This window comes from Rhipicephalus microplus, chromosome X (genome assembly GCF_043290135.1).
Source record: "Rhipicephalus microplus isolate Deutch F79 chromosome X, USDA_Rmic, whole genome shotgun sequence".
Taxonomy (NCBI): Eukaryota; Metazoa; Arthropoda; class Arachnida; order Ixodida; family Ixodidae; genus Rhipicephalus; species Rhipicephalus microplus.
The window spans coordinates 484,835,544-484,856,382 of NC_134710.1; the positions used below are offsets into that span (position 1 = coordinate 484,835,544).

Consider the following 20,839-nt stretch of genomic DNA (forward strand, 5'->3'; position numbering starts at 1 on the left):
CGGGCACTGAAAACCTGAGACAGCGAGGAAGCAGAAAACGAAACGCGAGAAATTTTCTTTTTTAGCTCGTTTTTTTTTAGAACAGGCGATGACAGGCGCGACGCTTCGGGTTTTTCTTTCTTTGTCACTTCTACACGTGCTCTAGGAGGCCTCATTTGTCAGTCGTGTTCATCTCTTTTCGGTGATTACTTATCGCGTCCGCAAAGCAAGTCGACGTTCGGTGCTACTACAAATGAGTTCATTTCTGCTTGCAACGAAGAACCAGAAGCAGTTTTCACTAAACAAGAAAGTGGTTATTCTTTGGCAACTGGAAGGAAAAAAGCAGGCTGTTGTGATCAAAGAACAGAATCGCGCCACAGTAATGTGGATAAGCTGGAGGCCCTCACGCTACAAAGTTTGTGTTGCACGCGTAAAAAAAAAAACACACACACACACACTTCTTAAAATTAAACGTGCATTTTTTGGTGTCCACTTGTGCATTTGTTGTTTTTCGTGAAAAACGAGTTCAAGGACCCAAAGTTATAAAGGTAAGTCGTATTGGTCAGTGGAAGAGAAGTATTTATAGTTAATTTGTGGGCTTTCACTATAACGACCTTTCAAAATAGCGAACAAATTCTCGTAGCCCTCTGAAGTTTGTTATGCCGAGATGTAGGTAATTTTACAAACAGAACAGACGTACTGAATTGAGCATAAAGTGTGCCTTCTACTAGAGGGTCTAAAACTATTAAAAACTTAGAAGGTGTTGTGGCCCATTTGTTTTGAAGACATTGAGTATAGAATGCTTAACTCAGTTGAGACCTAAGCCGAAAATCGCCAAATTTTTGCCATTTCACCATTCATAAATTTAGGTCGTCACGAGCATCGCTAATTTGCCAATTTGGCAAAAAGTAGTGACCAGTGCTAGCCCTGCTAAGAAGTACTACTTTAGCAATGCGTTCGCTACACTTATGAAAAAAATCCATCCAGGTTTCATAGGTTGATTAGCCCTGGATTGTCTATGCCCTCATCGTTTATTCTTGATGGCCAATTCTCCTAAAATCCTGAAGCTATAGCGAATGCCTTTATTAATTACTTCAAATCTGTATTTCTTTTTGTACCGATAACTGCATAACTCCTTCATTTTCTATGTGCAGCAAATTGCCTGCTTTTCATAATATAGAATTGAGTTTTTCTGAAGTGCATAACGTAATAGTATTTACGAAGTTACGAAACACTGTGGCCCACATGGTAGGCCAAATATATTTCTAAAGTAGTACTGATTACGGTGTGCCAATTATCTTACCATAATATTTAAAAAGTAAATCCCTGCAACAGTTCTCCAACTGTGGAAATTAGCAAACGTTGTGCCCTTAAGTCCGCAAACAAGCAAATACCAAATTATAGACCAATATCTACACTTTCTATACGAGCTCCACACTTTTGGAGCATGTAATCAACAAATACTATGTAGAATACCAAAATGCATACAACATATTTTCCGATCACAGCACGGCTTCTGTGCTGGCTACACAGTTGCTTGAATTTACGCGCGGCATTGTTGCTTCCCTTAATGACTAAGAGTTATGGCATATTTATTCGCTATTCTAAAAATTTCGACATGGTTTGCCATGCCAAACTTCTAGCTTCATCATAAATTTTTTGGCCACAACAAGCTGGTTGGTTGGATAGTGAATTATTGTGATGGCACTCAAGATTATTTTCGTTTAACCATGCAAAGTCATCTGACGTAGAGATCACATCAGGGTGACCTCAAGGCTACGTGTTCGGGATACTTTCATTTATTCTTTATATAAATGGCATAGCCGAGATTATCAGTAACACCCAAATTAAACTTTAAATGTATGCAGATGACTGCATTATCTGTAAAATCATCTTTAATACTCAAGATCAAGATGCGCTGATTGGTTCCTTTTTTTTATCGTTTTCTAATAGAAATAAAACATAGTGATTGTCTATTAACTGCAAAAATATTGTAGTCATAACCTTTTCAATTAAGAAATGGCCTCTTCATTTTACATACTAATGACGGTGCTGAACATTTGTATTTACACCTGCTATGTCTCGAAAACTGAAACAGCAGTACTTGTAAATAAATAACATTAGGACATGCTGCTGTCACTTCAACTGCTTCACCCTTTCGGGGAAACAGATTTTTGTTCTCAAAATTCAAGGAACGAGTGGCTATCCCCACCAACTCTTGAATAGTATCCTACCCCCCTCCCCGCATGATCTGATAAACCCTGCGTCAATGACACGCTGCCGCTGGCGATTTCGGTACTGGCGCACAGGTCTACTTCCACGAACAGGAAGAGGTTTCTTTCGTTGACGGACTCTTATTGCGGGTAGAACGTGTAGTTATTCTAAATATACTAATACTGACCTTCTTGCAATTAGCCCATGAGTCTCATCAGGGTATTGTTCGCACTAAGCAGCTACTACACCAGCGCTATTGATGGTCCCACATGGATGAGTGTGTGGAGGAGTTTGTCAGGCAATGCCACAGTAACGACAGGAATGGTTCGTCACGTTTGCCCTTGCGTGGTCAACGAAATGAACGAAATGAGATGACGCAGGAGTATATCTTGAACAACATTTATAACAACAAGGGACTCGATCAACTATCACAAAAAGAAGCACAGAAATACACGCTTAGACTACCTAAAGTCCAAGTGGCTACTGTCCAATCTACGTGGCTACACAATCGCTCATTGTTTCTTGAACCAGCGTCCTGAGCAGGCAAGAGTCCACATACGGCGTTGACCCTTGTACATAGCGAGCTCACGCATGCAGGTGGAATGTCCCACGTGCGGTCGCAGCAGGAGACGAGGCCTCTGTCAGGCCTCACGTTTGTAGAAGGCTTTCAGCCATCTCAGGTGGCGGCGGGGATCAGGAACCCGTCGTCCTTGTCTCGCACGCTGACGTAGCAGGAGCCGCGCCCAGTGTCGGCAGTCCCGTATAGGTACCTCTGCTCCCGGACCTCGATCCCCAGGGCCCTGGCCTGGCATGCCCCAGCTGGAGCCACCATCAGGGCCACCATGCGAGCACCAGGCCCTCTGTAAGCACGGCCACGAAACCTCCCAGAACAGCGCCCTGGTCCGGCCTGTCCTTCGGTTAGGTTTTGCTTGGCTCTCTGCGCATTCCCCCAACGCCTCTCTTTTTTCTTTTCTTTTTCCTCTTGTGCCACTGCCACACGTGCCACCTGTTGCCACCTATCACTGGCACGGCTTCTTGTCACGTCCTTCTCTTCCTCGGACGCCCGCACAAACATTTATAAATTCCACAAAAGTTCACATGCTCATGCATTTATGCCACACAAAAGTCGTCCATTCATTACAGCCACATCTGTAAGCTTGCGGATAAATCTGCTAAAACTACAATGCCTCCCTTTCAGCCAGTACACTGGCTTGAGCAGTCATGGCAGCAACTGGGTATGGATATTATTGGTCCTCTGCATACAGCTCCTAATCCTACATATGCCATCACCTTAATGGACTATTATTCTAAATAGCCTGAAGTCCTTTTTACCAATTCAGTATGACCTACGATGACATAAAGCTACTCAGCGCAGCTTTCAGCCGTGAAGGTCTGCCAGAAACCCTAGTTACAAATAATGGACCCAAGTTTACCTCCAGAGAATTTCAGGACTTCTTAAAGAAAAGAGGCATCGTTAATCACTTCTCTTCCAACTACAGTATATTCTCGATGATACGATCACAGCTAATACGAATTTCCAGATGATAAGAATTTTTCTGTGGCCCCTGCCGAGCCCCATTACTTTGCAATGCGCTAGAGTACGTTTGTTACGAATCGATTTTCTGCCCGCGTCGTTTGATACGAATGAACGCCACCTCACTGACGGCTGCGAAATAGAACAGTGCTCAGTCGCGTGCCGGAATGCGTGCTGCACCGCCGATTTGGCATTTTGTCAATGGTACCTGCCAGCAGTGCATGGCGGCCTCAAACATCGGCGCACTGCGTGCGCAATATCGGAGACCTCAGAGACCGATTGCGCCCTTTGATTTCGGTTCAGGTTTAGAGATGGCGCTGGCCACGGTTTCCTTTCTTCCTCTCTTTTTGGGTGCGGCAGCACGGACGCGACGACGCGGCGGACTGCGCGGGGCAAGGCACAACGAGTTTGGAGCGGTGACGCTTTTGTTGCTGTTGTGCTTTTCCTCTTTCTCTGCGTGGCGTTGGACGGAGTGGCTGCAGTCCTGTGCTTCGGGTCGCATTCTTTGTGTTTGCGCTATTTTGTCTAGTCGCGAGCTATGTCTCGCAAGCAAAAAACACTCTCCTTTAAGGAGAAATTAGACATCCTTCGAAAGGTCGATGAGGATCCTAAGAGAAAGCGGACGGAGTTGGCTAAGGAGCTAGGCCTTGCAACGTCAACACTGAGCACAGTTGTTGGACAGCGAGAGACCATAAAGAAAAACGTGCTTTCGTTCAACGTCAACGCAAAGCGAGCGATGACCGCTCAGCACGTGAAACTTGAAGAGACTCTCCTGACTTGGTTTAAAGAAGTAACCGCAGCTGGCCTAAATATCAATGGCAAAGTTTTGTGGGAGAAAGCCGACGAGTTTGCACTTGCTCTGCACATCGACGGATTTCAGGCCTCAGGTGGATGGCTGCAGCCATGGTGTTAGATATATAAGGTGACTGAACGCACCGCTTCCCGAAAGGAGCGCGTGCATCGAGTTGACGACCGTAGTTCACGCGCCCTCCGAGAGAGGGCGGTGGCGCACTGCGGGCCATGTGCGGGCCGTGCTCGCTGCAAGTTCTTCTCTGGCGCGCGCGCGCGTTTCACAGTTGGTCGTGTTTTCGACTTGGCAGCTCATGTATGTCTTTCGACAATGGGAAGAAAGTGCTTCGTACCACGGTGTAATACCGGTTACAAGTCCTGTGAGCAAAAGTTTTCTCTATTTTCGGCCCCGAAAGACGAAGCTCGCCTGAAACTTTGGAGACATGCCATTCCGCAGAAGGATCGGATCCTTAAAGCGTCGGACCACGTGTGCGAGCGACATTTCGAGCCCCGCTTTGTCTCAAAGACCTGGACGGCTGAGTACAACGGGAACGTCCTTGTGAGTACCCCACGCCGAGCATGCCTATCTGACGACGCAGTGCCGTCGATATTTCCCGATTGTCCAGCACACCTCTCCAAACTGGTAAAACATCGGAAGAGACCAGCGGTCAGGCAGCCTGCCTGCGTTCCTAGGCAAAAGCGCTTTCATCCGGCAGATAGTACCAAGAAAGCTGAAGAAGCTGATGATCCCAAGGTCAGTGACCTTGATCATGCAGGACCTTCATCCACTGAAAGCACCGATGCGGCTCCGTTCGAGGTTGGCGCCCCGGAAGTCATTCCGTCTGCCGAGGGGTCTCGTCAACAAGTTTTCAACAACTTGTTCGAGCAATCAGCCTCCGTAGTTCTTCCGTCCATATCATGGGGCTATCACAGGCGGGACACGGATGGAATCCGCAACGTTGCTTTTACTGAGATGAAGTGGAGCACAAGTCCAAAGGTGCGCGAACTGAGCACAGACGCCGCCACTTCTACAGAGAGCAGTCATTTGGTCACAACAAAGGTTGTTGACATTGACCGGAACATGCAGGTGTCTGTATCTGTGATGGGAAGGCGCGTATCAGTCGATGCGTTTCACATCCGGGATGACGTTGCTACTACAGAAGATGTCAAGACTTTTCTGCAAAGCTTGCATGAGATACCCATATGTGGCGGAGGGCCAAAGACAAGTGTGTATCCGCTGGCACATCCAAAGAGCGCATCTGTCGATGCATGCAATCGGTGGCGACACAAAAAGTGCCCCCTTCTTGTTCGTGGTAACAGCACATGCAAGTGGTGCTCAAGTTTATCTGACACACTCCGGATTCGCCAGAAGAGGGAGATGGACAAAAGAAACGGAACGAAACCGACCAAGCGCTACCGCTTCTCATCTGTACCAAGTAGTGACAGAATGCTTGCTTTCCACAGAGCAAGGAATGCGCTGAAAAGGTCCAAAGAACGCTTGTTGAAACGTGTGAAGGTTCTTAGGGAAGAGATGAAGCAGGCCCAAGCAAAGATGCAAAGCATGTCTATGGAAGTGCTTAACGAAAAACTGGGGGCACTGAAGCTGCCTGCACCTCAAGTGGAATTAATTAAGGAATGTGTGTCGGCTGCCAAATGCCGAAGCAAGAACAACAGGCGGTACACTGAGCATTGGATATTGATATGCTTGCTTTTGCATATTAGAAGCCCATCTGGGTACTCTTTTCTAAGAGACAATGAGATCTTGCCGCTACCTTGTGTGACCACGGTACGGAAGTACCTGTCAATGCTTCGGGTCAAATGTAGATTTGACACTCGTTTTTTTTTCGGCCTTCAAGAAGAAGATAGCCACAAAGTCATGCTCGGAGCGTCATGGCATATTGGTTTTCGATGAAATTCAAGTAAGGAAAGAGATGAGAGTGAGCGCTAAGACAATGACGTATGCTGGATTTGCGGACTTCGGTGAAGCGGCAAACTCTTCGGATGAACTTGCGGATCATGAACTGGTGTTCACCTTTCGTACGTTTGGTGATAGTTACTCTCAGCCAGTCGCTGTGTTCGCAAGCAAAGGACCAACAAGAGGGACAGTCCTCGCACAGCTGGTAGTGAAAGCTATTGTGCTGCTTGAGGATGCAGGAGTATTCGTCGATGCCATTGTGTGTGATGGTGCTGCAACCAATAGGGCTATGTGGAAGCAGTTCTGTGTAAGTGGAGAAATAAAGTGCACAAAAAACTCGTTCGTTCACCCTTTGGACGATAAGCGCAGTGTATATGTGTTTTCTGATGCACCACATTTGGTCAAATGTGTGAGAAACCGCCTCCTGAAACAGAAGGTGTTGCGGACTAACGTGGGGCGCGTAATGTGGGCACACTACGACAAGCTGTATGTTGAGGACAGCAAGCTTCCTGGTTACCTGAGGGGTTGTCCAAAACTCACCTTCTCACACATGAACCCATCTAGCACCGAGAAAATGAGAGTCAAATTGGCCACACAAGTGTTCAGCAGGAGTGTAGCTAAGGGCCTTGAATACTACTCAAGCAGAGGAGCGTCAGGTCTGCAAGATGTGAAAGCCACTGTATATTTTACGCTAAGAATGAATGACTTGTTTGATGCACTTAACCGAAGTCATCCAAAGGAGGGACTGAGACAAGGCGGTAAAGATTTGAGGGTCCTAGCTTCCTCTCTGCATTGGTTGAACACGTGGGAGAGGGAGCTTGTTTCTGGCACAATATCACGCGAGGACTTTTTGACAGAGTCAACAGCTGAGGGCTTGCGTGTGACAATCCTGTCTGCAATTCAGCTTTCGAAGTATCTTCTTGAGACTTGTGGTTTTTAACTATGTTCTAACAGCCAAGTTTAATCAGGATGTGCTCGAGAGATTTTTTGGAATAATTCGCCAAGCTGCTGGTCAGAACGAGCATCCGTCGATGCCGACTTTCTTACAGCTTTACAACATGCTGTCCATATACAGCTTAATTAAGCCGCCAAAATTTGGGAATTGTGAGGTCCAGAATGCAAACGAACCTCAATTTCTGGCGCTCTCGGATTTCACATCAGCCTTTCAAATGGATTGTGAGCAAGAAACGAAACTTGAGGAGCTGAAGCGAAAGCTTGATGGTCTGGTTGACGCAGATGTAGAGTGCAAAGAGGCGTTTGCTCATGTGTTCACAAGTGCGACTGTGGAAGATTGTATTGTTTATTATGTAACGGGGTATTTGTGTAGGAAGCTTCTGAGGCACACGGTTTGCTCTGAATGTAAGCTGGGGCTTGTATCACAGACAACAACCTCAGAGAAGCCCGAATCTGCTTTTGTAAACTGCAAGACCCGTGGAAACCTGCTGCACCCTACCACCAACGTGTTTGATCTGGTTTGCGCCACAGAAACTTGCTTTCAGAAGTACTCTGCGAGCAAGTTTGCTTACGAGCAAACTCTGGATGAGGTTATGGATAACTTTCATTTCGCATTTCCGTGTGCTGTTCACAAGACCGACATAATCGCCCAGATATTGCATTATTATATTTCAATGAGAATGAGGCAATACTGCAAACAAAAAGCGCACGAACGGGCAAACAAAACAGGAGAGCTCAGAAAGAAATCCAAGCTGGTGTAATGCCCATTTTCCGTACAGGCGACTGATTGTTCGTTGCTGTTTTGGGGGTTTTACGTGCCAAGAACACCTTATGATTATGAGGCACGCCGTTCTTTATTTCTTTCATGCACCTCAATCCACTGCTGTAAATAGTTTAATAAAACTTGTCTTCACTTGTTTTCATTATGTCTGGAGTTGTACTTTAACTGCAAGAATGAGGAACAATTTAGCCTACTTCACTGGCTGCAGAAATCAAGCTAGGAGTGTGCGTACCAATGATACCTCGCTACAGCCGAAGATAAAGGCTTACTCGGATCTCACTTATTTACAACACGTTCTCGAAACGCTCGTAATTAACCGCAATGCTGACGTTTGTGTTCGGTAGGAATCCTAGACTTTCATTCCATTGCGAACACGCGCTTGTGCTATGTTGTGACTGATCGCGCCTTAAGCGATTTAGTTCCTGAAAAGCAGACAACACTTGAAACATTCTGTTCGCAATACATTGCACTGCTACTCTTGTGGCATTTGAATCAAGTTCAATGAACTGGCCGGGCCGCCAGAACATGTTCATTTTTCACGCGCTCGAACCCGCGCCACGCATTCCTCGCGGCCGCCCCCAGCCGCCGGAGCGGCCCGCTAAGGCCCGCAGTGCGCGAGCGCAATCTGTCGCGGCAATCGGAAATGCGGGCGTTAACTCGCCACGCCGGCCGCTTCCGTTGACTCACCTCTCTATATCTAACACCATGGCTGCAGCGCTTTAAGACTAGGCATGCTCTCATTTACAAAAGCGTCTGCGGCGAAGTGAAAAAAGCTGACGAGGCAGTTGTCAGCAACTGGTTAGAAAAGCTGCCGTCACTCATTGCAGAGTATGAGCCTCGTGATGTTTTTAATGCTGATGAGGCAGGTCTCTTTTTTAACCTGCAACCCGAAAAGAGCCTCTGTTTAAAAGGCGAAGCATGCAGAGGAGGCAAAAAAAGCAAAGAGCGTATTACTGTGCTGTAACGCCAACGGATCGAAAAAGCTTAAGCTGACCGTAGTTGGAAAGTTCCAAAAGCCCCGGTGCTTCAAGCGTGAGAGTCATTTGCCGTGCGTCTATCGCGCAAACAAAAAGGCGTGGATGACGACGGCATTGTTTGAAGAGTTTCTGTCACTCCTTGACAGGAGGATGACTTGTAAGAATCGGAAGATTCTTTTTTTTCTTGACCAGTAAGCCGCCCACCCGAGGCAAGTAACGCTTCAGAAGGTCAAACTTGTCTTTTTACCCGCAAACGCGACGACGCACCTGCATACCCTTGAAACTGGGATTATTAAGAATGTGAAGCACCATTTTAAGAGCCTTCTTGTGCGTTACTACTCGCAAAAATTGACCGAAAGGACGAAAGTGACCTGAGAATAAGCCTCTTGGAAGCCGTCCATTTTATAGCTATGGCATGGGATCGGGTAACTCCGACTACCGTAGCGAACTGCTTTGGCAAATGCGGCCTCTTCGGGAGTCCAGAAGGGATGCCCCCAGAGCCGGAAGATCCTACAATTGAGGACTGGGAACAGCTCAACGTCGAGTGCACATCTGATGATTTTTGCACGGCAGATGACAATCTCGCCACCTGTGGTGCGCGCACGGTCGATGATATTGTTGAGGAGGCCACGTGGGAGGCTGCCGATTCTAGCGATGATGGCGACGACATAGATGTGGGCGACGGCGAAGAATCACCACCGGCGGTTGAAACGCTACACGCGCTCGACGTTCTGAGACGCGCTGTGGCCGCCGATGAAGTCAGCGACGACACGTGCACATGTTTTTATGCTTTTGAACAAAGTCTGCCAGGTGACCTGGCGAAGAAAAAGAGGCAGAAGGACATCAGAGACTTTTTCATCAAGAAATAAATGCTTTTACGTACTTGTGCCTGGATGAGCTCATGTCTGACTCTTCGCTAATTTAGCTAGCTTTATTTGTTTCGATGATATGAATTTCGGCTAATACGAATATTTTTCGTGACCCCATGAGATTTGTATCATCGAGATTCTACTGTACTACCCGCAAGCAAACGGGCTAATAGAGAGATTCAAGCACTTGTCTGTGTCCCCTTTGAGTGTGTGTATTTTTTTTTTGCACTTGTCTCATCATGAACCATTACCAACACACCCAACTGGCAGTCATCCTTAGAGAAATTCAACCATGTTCTCAAATAACACATTCAAGTGGCCAAGATGTAAAGAAAGGATGTCATTCAAAGCACTATGGAGTTCTTAGGATCTTATAGGATCACCCCTCATGTTACGACTGGTTGTTCACCAGCTATCTTACTTCACAGTCGCCAACTACGATTAACAATAGACATCAGTAAGCATGAGCTTCCAGTGTTGCAACATATCTCTCCTCTTGCACTTCGCCAGAAGATTCAGTAAAAGCAGGAAAAAAAGGAAGTCCTATGTAGATGTGCGCAAAGGCGCTAAGCGAACTCTCATTAAAGTAAGCGACAAGGGGAAAGTTAGGCTACGTTTGAAAGGTCCATTCAGGTTCAGCCACCCTCTTACCATCCTGCAACAAGTTAATCCATCCACATTCCTTCTAAGCGATGAAAAAAGTGGAATGCGTCAAAGTTAATGCTCACCCAACATGCGACTTCAGCATCTCTTCCATTAACACCTCAGTCTGCACCCATCTGTGATGCACATTTCCTCTTTAATCAAGATGACTTGAGCCATTTACCCTCTCCGTCCGATACAGAGATCTTCCTTTAGCACTCCAATCCTAGTGTCCCAGCTGTCCAGCCTAACTCTGCACCTGCTATTGCCCATTCCCACTCCACACCACCTGAGGTGCACCCTTAAGTGCCTGTGACCCAAGACAATTTGTCGGGCCTTCAGGAGAGAAGCCCTGGGTATTCCTCCTCACCTACCGTGAATGCACCAAATTCCATTATGGGCACGGGAGATGCGGGGAAGGGGTCTTCAGAGTCTGCTCTCAACAGCAGCAATCTGCAGAGTTCTTTTGGAAGAGATGGGGACGGGTTTTCGAAGTCGGCTCCCGACAGCTGCATTTCTCAAAGTCATCCTGCAGGGCCAGAGTTGTAGCATCCACAAAGTACACGTAAGCCCCTCGCCTACTGAAAGGACCATGTCACGGACTAACGTAGTCAATTGTCTGCGGCTATACTGCCTTAGAGGCCACAGTATAGCTGCAGAAGACCAGTGCATGTTCACGCAGTTCATTGAACAGTGCAAGTTGGCACTTGTGTTATGTGTCGGCAAAGCGTATTTTATTTTCATCACTCTGGGTTGTTCCTAGGACAATGTTGTATTATTTTTGGGCTTCACTTCCTATGTTTAGTGCCTGCACATGAAAGGTGCGAAGACCCGCTAGTAGTTATGTAGATGCGTTATTTTCTTTGAGTGTTAAAAAAAAAGAAATTCCCATCGTTGTGCAATATCTATATAAGGATGGGGTTTTAACAGGAATTTGAATGTAAGGCTATTTCTGTGGTTTGAACAGTGCTGTTAATTTTGTTTCATCTAAAGTCAGGCTGGCTATTTCTGCTTTATTGTTGTTCATTGAAATGTATAAATTGTCATAAGCTACGTAACATAGTTCAGGAACTTTTTCATATTGTACAAAAATGCAATTCTCCCAGGGGGACAAAATGTAGTGTTGCGCGACCACTGGTGTCACGTTAACACACCAGTCAGTTAGAGTTTCTTGTAAATGCCCCTAGATGGAGCTGAGCTTTCACCAGGTCCTAATTAAGTCCTAAGTCCCAATTTTTCGGTGGTCTTATCTAAAAAACCATGAGAAAAACGACTGGCTTTACTAACAAAATTGATAAAAATATCAGCACTTGAAACACAATTTAAATTATGGCTTTATTGCAAGAAAAGACACTGATCAATAAAATGAATAAAACTTGAACACTTTACATATAATAGTTACAGAGAAAATAAATCTTAAAGAAGTCTTCAAATACATGGCAGGTATAGTGCGCCCTTAAGAAGGACTCTGTAGAAAGTATTTAATTTGTTGCACTTTTCCCAAACTGCTGCACCATGAACTAGGAAAGGTTATATAAAGAAGCCCGAGAGCAAAAGTTTTGTTTGTGACTTTTTAACAGTAATTCATAGCTTTGAGTGTGATAATGCCGAAATTGAATCGTAGATGCTCCAACGTACCTTATTATTATGATGGCATCATAAATTCCAAACGATTTTGCGTCAGTTCAAAACGCCTGTCTAAGTACCATAAAAAACTAGCGCCCCATAGCTAGGCAGTGCCTGAGATTACATGTGCCCGAGCTTCAGTGATGCTTCACTCGCTGTTTTCAAAATAGGGATAGGGGGACCTGCGGGAGCTGAAGAATGAAACGATAGTGAGGGTGCTTTCAACCTTTCCTCACCCCCAAGAACAACAAAAGTTTTCCTGGTGTAAGCAGCCAAAACCATCAAAATGGCCATCTCGAGAGGAGCCCGACATTAGAGTGAGAAGGGTTACAACAATAGTTCGCGCGGGGTGCCAGTCCGGTATGCCTCGCAAATATTCTCCGATGCCAACAATACTTGCTTGACCTCCCCAACCCCAGGAGAGAGCCCCTGTCTAGTCAAACCACGGATAATGTCAGCTGGACCTCAATACTCAGATGCTCATGCACCCTTACTTTAAAACCCAATTAAAATTTATTATAGGCAATCACTAATAATTGGTCCAAAGTGGCCTCGTAATATTGCCGCACGTATGTGCCAGTGGTGAGGACAACGAAGCAGCGTGAGTGTCCTTAGCCGAGGGAAAAAGACGAAGAAGTCGTTGCAGTCTGTTTCCTGTGATCGATAAATCGCATTTGTTTGAGGCGCTTTGTGTGCTCGTCAATCTCGCGTCGTCACACTGGTGGAGGTGCTGAGTACGTCTTCATGCTTGGCACCCCTTCACGGACCCGACAATCGAGCCCGGAATCACTACCACCCGTTGACACACCAGTCCACCGTTCCAGCCGCCGTCTGTGAGGCCTAGCTCCCGAGCTCAATCTTTTGCCAGAAACTGCCAGCAATCACTTGCCTCCTTCAACCACCATGGCCACTGCAGCTACATCGCACATGACACTTCAGAATCCCATGATTCCTGACAGCTTTCATGGTGAGACCTATGAAGATGCACAAGACTGGCTGGACCAGTTCGAACGCTGTGGGAAGTACAACCAGTGGGCCACCCCAGGAGACAAGCTCGCGAATGTGTACTTCTACCTGAAAGACAACGCCCAGACGTAGTACATCAACAGGGAAAGAAGCATGGCTACGTGAGACGACTTCCGCAACCAGCTGATCGACCCTTTTAGTAGTCTTGACAGAAAGGAGAATGCGCAACGTCTCTTGGAAGCTCGAATTAAAAAACCAAATGAGAGCGTCACTATGTTCGCCGAGGACATGACCTGTTTTTTCGGCAGGGCAGATCCCGAGATGCCGGAAGACAGGAAGCTGCGGTATCTAATGCGAGGTGTGAAGGAGCAACTGTTTGCTGGGCTTGCGAGAAATCCACCAACAACAGTAGCTGAGTTCACGAAAGAAGCCACAGCTATTGAACGAGCCCTACAGCAACGGTACCGCCAGCAGAACCCGGTCAACGTTCGAGCGAGTAGCCCTGTTACGACTGCGGCGAGCCTCTGTGACAACGACAGGCCTCTGCGGGAAGTCATCCGGGAGACTTTGAAGGAGGAGCTTCGGGAGCTTGGTTTAATTCCAGCAACTGAACCGACGCCGGCATTGTCTTTTGTCGCTGATGTTGTCCGGGATGAGGTCAGCCAGGCTATCTCTTCATCCGGCTATAATGGTGTGCGACGACATTTTACTTATGCTGATGCAGTCTCACGCCCCGTCATCGCACCTTCAGCACAGCAGACTCCAATGACTGGACCACCACCAACCCTGCAAACACAGCCGCTGTCATTGCCGACAACTTTCCCAATCGCACCAATTTCCCCGACAAGACGAATGCCATTTAGCGAAAATGTGAAGCCCACAACGTGGTTCAATAGTGAGTCCCCATTTACCTACCAGCGTCGGAAAACCGATTTGAAGCGTACCGCTGACCGTCGACCGGTATGCTTTCGTTGTGGCGAAGCCGGGCACGTTTACAGAGTTTGCTGTTATCGCGACGCTCAGTACTCGATATTTCCTCGCTACCATGATTACGCTACGTACGACGATCGACGCACGAACAATGACACTCCTATGAACACACCGCCGCAGAATCCAATGAGGCCCGGGTCACGTTCTCCATCTCCTGCGCGGGGCACTTCACCTAATCGTCGCAGTTTTGCCGACGTCACCAGGGGCAGGTCCCCTAGCCCGCGATGGGGAAACTAGACGCAGCGACCTCGGGGGGTGGGGTTGCCATTAATCGAACTTCCGAACAGCCCCCATTGCAGACATATAACAGCTCGAAGCCACCGATGCCGAAGTCGATGACAGCAACGACTAATCTGACGAATGGAACAACTGCCGACGTAACCGACGTTACCAGCGCTGACCTCGTTGTTTACATTGACGGCCACCAAGTGACGGCTCTTGTGGACACCGGCTCCCACTTTTCTATAATAAGCCTGAAGCTGGCCGACAGACTAAAGAAGGTCAAGATGCCATGGCCGGGACCCAATATAAGAACTGCAGGAGGTCAGTTGATGACACCGGTTAGAAAATGCACGGCCCGACTCTTCATCGCTGGTTCCACCTTTGTCGCCACCCTCGTCATTCTTCACGAGTGCTGTAAACAGCTCATATTAGGAATGGATTTCTTGCGCGAATACGGGGCTGTGATTGACATCCGTGACAGAAGTGTAACCTTCACTATAAGCTCGGAGACTGCTACAGATGAGGAACACCAGCCACCTCGCTTCCGTATTGCCGATGACGACGTCATACTGCCGCCACGAAGTTGTTCCCTCGTATCCGTGCACTGTGACAAGTTACAAAACGGTACTGGCATCGCTGAACACATCAAGAAGCTCGCATTCACTAGCGGCATTTCTGTTGCCAGAGCTGTCATCACTGTTATTGACGGATGCGCTGAACTACTATTGACAAATTTCAGCAGAAAATGCCGACACATAATTAAAGGCATGGCTATTGCCTACTTTGACGAACTCTCGCAAACAGAAGATTGTCATTTAGTGGAGGAAGCAGCAGCGTCTACTATCACTACACGGACACCTGTCGACGTTGGTCCAATGTTATTTCCCATTGAGCAAGACCGCCTTCTCACGCTGATCAACAAGTTCCACGGCTGCTTCTCATCCACATCAAGAGCTAGTCAAATGGCACTGACGAAACACCGCATCATCACGGATTCCGACGCCAGACCCATCCGGCAAAATCCTTATCGAGTCGCCCCAAAGGAGCGTGAGGCAAAAGACACGTAAAAACGATGCTAGAAGATGGTGTTATTCAGCCATCTAACAGTCCTTAGGCATCACCTGTAGTACTCGTGAAAAAGAAGGACGGTAGCTTGCGTTTCTGCGTCGACTACCGTAAGCTTAATCAGATCACAAAAAAAGATGTCTACCCTCTGCGGCGTATTGATGATTCATTGGGTAGACTACGAAGTGCACGTTACTTTTCGTCTATGTACTTAAAAAGCGGCTACTGGCAAATCGAAGTGAATGAGAGAGATCGTGAGAAGACCGCCTTTGTTACGCCCGATGAACTTTATGAATTTCAGGTTCTTCCTTTCGGTTTGTGTTCGGCGCCAGCAACATTCCAGCGTCTCATGGACACGGTTCTGTCGAGACCTAAGTGGCAAACCTGCTTGGTGTACCTCGACGACGTGATTGTCTTTTCGGGGACTTTCGAGGAACACTTACGAAGGCTCGAAGCAGTTTTTGAAGCGATACGCTTGGCCGGTCTTACTCTAAAACCAGAAAAGTGCCACTTCGGCTTCCATGAACTTCAATTCTTCAGTCACGTCATAATGGGCCAAGGGATCCGACCCTACCCGGATAAAATTGCCGCCGTGGCAATCTTCCCGACGCCATCACACAAAAAATCTGTTCGACGTTTTTTAGTACTCTGTGCCTATTACCGGCGGTTTATTGCTAATTTTTCGCGCATCGCATGGCCATTGACACAGCTTACTCGGGAAGATACCCCCTTCAGATGGGGCGAAGACCAACAGCAGGCATTTCACGAGCTTCGTCAGCGCATGCAAACACCCCCCGTGCTGGCCCACTTCGATGAAGACGTGCCAACAATACTTCATACAGACGCTAGTAATGTGGGTCTTGGAGCAGTGCTCGTACAGTCAAAGGACAATGACGAAAACGTGATCGCCTACGCCAGCAGGACGCTGTCCCGAGCTGAAGCTAATTACACTACGACGGAAAAAGAATGTCTTGCAATGGTATGGGCAGTCCTGAAGTTTCGTCCTTATTTGTACGGCCGCCCATTCACCGTTATCAGCGATCACCACTCTCTCTGTTGGTTAGTCAACTTGAAAGATCCGTCTGGCCCCCTTGCACGATGGTGTCTTCGGCTCCAAGAATTTGACTTCACTGTTGCCTATAAGTCGAGAAAACGACACACCGATGCCGACTGTCTTTCTCGGTCTCCTGTTGAAATCCCCGGACAACGGCATCCCCGGACAACGAGGATGACGACACGGCCTTTTTCGGAATTGTGGACACTGCCGCCTTTTCTCAACAGCAGCGTGGCGATGCTGAGCTCCTACCACTTATAGATTACCTACAAGGGCGAACGAATAGCGTTCCGAAGTTATTTGCGAGAGGGCTGCCGTCGTACTGCTTGCGAAATGATGTTCTTTATAAAAGGAACTTTTCACCCACCAGCAGCAGCTACTAGCTCGTTGTTCCTTCTTCGCTTCGCCGTGAGGTACAGCAAGCCTGTCACGACGAACCTACCGCTGGTCACTTGGGTTACGCAAGAACATTGGCGAGGATAAGGCACAACTATTACTGGCCAAGACTTGCCGAAGTTGTAGAAACTTACGTGCAGGCATGTCTAGATTGCCAGCGCCGCAAGCCACCATCCATTAAACCAGCTGGCCTCCTGCAGCCTGTCCGAGTGCCGGCGACACCGTTTGCACAAATTGGCATGGATTTTCTGGGCCCCTTCCCAAAGTCTGCCACTGGAAACAGATGGATAATGGTCACCACGGATTATTTGACCCGATACACGGAGATAGGCGCTCTGCCACAAGCAACGACAGCTGAAGCGGCGCAATTTTTCATCGAAGCCATCGTCTTAAGACATGGTGCTCCTGCAATAGTCATCACCGACAGAGGTACTGCGTTCATGGCCGAGCTTTTGGACACCATTTTCCGACTAAGTGGTACAGCTCACAGGAAGACAACAGCGTATCATCCCCAGACCAACGGGCTCACCGAACGCTTCAATAAGACCCTGGCTGACATGATAAGCATGTACGAAGATGTAGAGCACAAGAACTGGGACATAATTTTGCCCTAGGTCACGTTCGCGTACAACACGGCTCGTCAGGAGACCACTCGAAAAACACCCTTTAGTCTCCTTTACGGACGCGAGGTTACGACAACGTCAGACGCAATGCTCCCTCATGAAAATGATGGCAATGAGATGGACACCGAAGAATTTACCCAGCTAGCAGAAGAAGCCAGACGACTTGCCAGGTTGCGAATCACCAAACAGCAAGACGACGATGCCAAGTATTACAACCTCCGGCACAGACCCGTCATATGCAACGTGGACGACAAAGTATGTGTCTGGACACCTATTCGTCAGTGTGGTCTCCCCGAAAAGCTGTTGCGAAGATACTTCGGACCCTACAAGGTTCTGCGATGCATCAGTGACGTCAACTACGAGGTTGTTCTGGACGACGTGCAGTGTTCAAAGCGGCGCAGACATTCACCAGAAATTATCCACGTGTTTCGGATGAAGCCTTACATTCAGTGACTAACTGTGCAGTTTTGGTTTCGCCTTGCTTTTTAAATGTTTAACATCGGGACGATGTTTTTTTTAAAGGGGGAATAATGTCGCGCGTATGTGCCAGTGATGAGGACAACGAAGCAGCGTGAGTGTCCTTGGCCGAGGAAAAAAGACGAAGAAGTCGTTGCAGTCTGTTTCCTGCGATCGATAAATCGTATTTGTTTGAGGTGCTTTGCGTGCTCGTCAATCTCGCGTCGTCACAATATGAAACAACAAAACCATCTCGAGTTTCCAAATATAGTGTGAGGGGTCCTTTAAGATTACAGGAAATGGGTGTGCCAACAATGCCAGCTGTCAGCTATGTCTCTCCAGCCGCTCATTTTCTGCTACGGTTCTTAGAACTCAGCACTGTCAGTGAACCATGCTCCCGGCTGGGGTAAGGCCCCTAAAGAGGGGTGAGTCTACGTGGAAGAGGGTGACAGGAATGTTGAGAAGAGGCGGACAAAAAGAAGTTGTAGGATGGAAAAACACAACTGCCATCAATTACTCTACACACTGAGCTTGTACAGTTGAAATTTTCTGTAGTGATGAGCTGAAAGGGCTACTAAGGGACCACAGATGCTTTACTTCTGAAATATCACAAACGCATCCATAATAGCTTTGTCACTAGAAAAGTGTGTTGCCTGAAGCTGTGGAGGTCCTCAGAAACACTGAATGTCATGACAAGTTTACTTGACACATTCACAATGAAGCAAGTTGCAGTTCTGCATAACGAAGAGAAATGAATTTCAGGAGTACCATTGGCAAACTTTACTTCAAATAACAAACACCAGCTGACATGAGACACGTCTCAGTCATCATTGTTTATAACATGACTCACACTTGCACCAAAAAATGTCTAAGTATTTCACATTCGATTTGATACAATCTGGTATGAAACTATTAGTTCAGTCTCAAAACTTACTCATTAGGCAGCCCTACTAATGTCCTTTTACTGTAATTTAGTGCTCGAAGATTCAAAAGCAATTATGCTCAACTTCCCTACAAGACAAGCTAAATGCTGAGCTCACAAGCTTTGGTGTATACCAGCTAACTTTGATGGAATAAAGTATCTCTCACAGCTTCTCATTGCACAGGGTGGGATAACAGCAACTGTGCATGGAGCCTCCAAAAGCTGCAGGACCACCAAAACGGTGGAAAGCTTTTTATCCATCTTCTCACCTGAAATTCTTTATAACATTTTTTTTCTTTGAAAACCTCCTCGCATGAGACTACTGAAACCCTTGTGATTTGACCCAGTTATATTGAAATCCGGCTTAATTCTTAATATTTCCACACTCCAGTATTTTCAATGTAAGTCTGAGCGGATAATTTGAGCAGCGTTCAGCTCAAGTCTCGTTACTTCAAAAACTTTGGGTGCGATGCGCCGATTCCTGATCCCGCTTTCCCCGCAAGTTCGCGAGAGCGACGGCCCTTAATGGGGACACGGGTCTTAGAGGGCCAAAAATCGCAAAAAAAAAAAATCGACTTTTTGAAGCTGACATTTTCGAAATCTCCGCCTATTTTTGCACTTATCTGAAAAGTTTCTAGCTTCTCGCATCATTATTTCTGGTGCAAAATCAATTTATAACATCCCTGTGAGATGAATGTGAGCACGAATTGACGCTAAAATCACGCTTTTTGCGCGCCAAACTGTTGCTGTTACACACGAGCTATCGTGTTCATCTTGGTCTCGTTTGGAAGAGTCGTTCTTCATCTTCAATTTCCCGCAACTGCTGGCTCACCTTGCTCATTGGTTTTTTAGCAAAAATGCGTCATCAAGAAGCACTAGCGCGCGATTCAATTGGCTTCTTGGGGCACGTGACCAAATTTAGGCATCCGATTGGCCAAGGGGCGCTTTCGACGTCTGCTTCACCATCGTGACGCGCACGGACATGCGCCATTTTGTCATGGTGCTACTGACTGCTAGCGGCAGTAAAGAAGTTTCGTGCTACAGTAATTTGTGAAGCGGGTTTGGCAGAGGTTCGTTCGCTGTGAACTTCAGAAGAATCCCCGCTATGGCTCAGGACAACGAGGATAACGAACTCAGTGCGGTCAATGGTGGTCGCCAAGTCACCGGTGTAGGCCTAACTCACGTACGAGCCCGTTGGTTGCCGACAACATTACTGAGAACGGCTGTGTTTTGCAGCCTCATCAGTTAGAGGACGGCATGTAAAAAGCAGAAGTGAAGGTACCAGAGATATCAATCATTGTAGTGACGGAACAGAAGTGCAGTCTTATCGCTAAACCCGCCGATGTTGTGGTTCCCCCCCGCCTGACGAAAGGACCTTAAACGGGTCGTCAGAGTGAAGTATGCCGCGCGTCCACCAACAACAGAAAGTCAATTCGTTCGCAGTGAACATGCTAGCGGCCCTCGCAATGGAGGCTACTGGCAACAGGTAGACTCCTTTTAACGACGTGTTCGCAACGTTGTCGCGATCTCTGCTCGAAAATGCGGCAGTCTTACGTGAAAAGGAAACTAACACCTCGGCACTTGTGTAGCCTCGAAATTGATGAGCGAGGGAGCAACTTTGGTTTGCGACACTTACGGGTAACTTATTCTGGACAGGCCGAAAAACGTCGCCGCGTTATTCGACGGATCGTGGATGACGCACGCACATTTGTCGCACATCGCTGTCAGTACAGTCACCGAACTGATAAGCGGCATCGCGGCAGACGAGCACATGGCGACAACTTGCTGCAGGACTAAAAGAAACGACACGCTCGTACAAACAATCAGTCCTATTACATTCCCGGTGCATATCGACTGACTAAAAG

At 47.3% G+C, this 20,839-nt stretch overlaps 1 protein-coding gene and 1 pseudogene across 15 annotated transcripts in view; one reads left to right on the forward strand and one right to left on the reverse strand.

Moving 5' to 3' along the window:
* Positions 1-20,839, reverse strand: part of LOC119160784 (uncharacterized) — a 708,235-nt gene that overhangs the window by 238,048 nt on the left and 449,348 nt on the right. The window lies entirely within an intron of this gene.
* Positions 4,833-6,138, forward strand: LOC142776715 (uncharacterized; annotated as a pseudogene).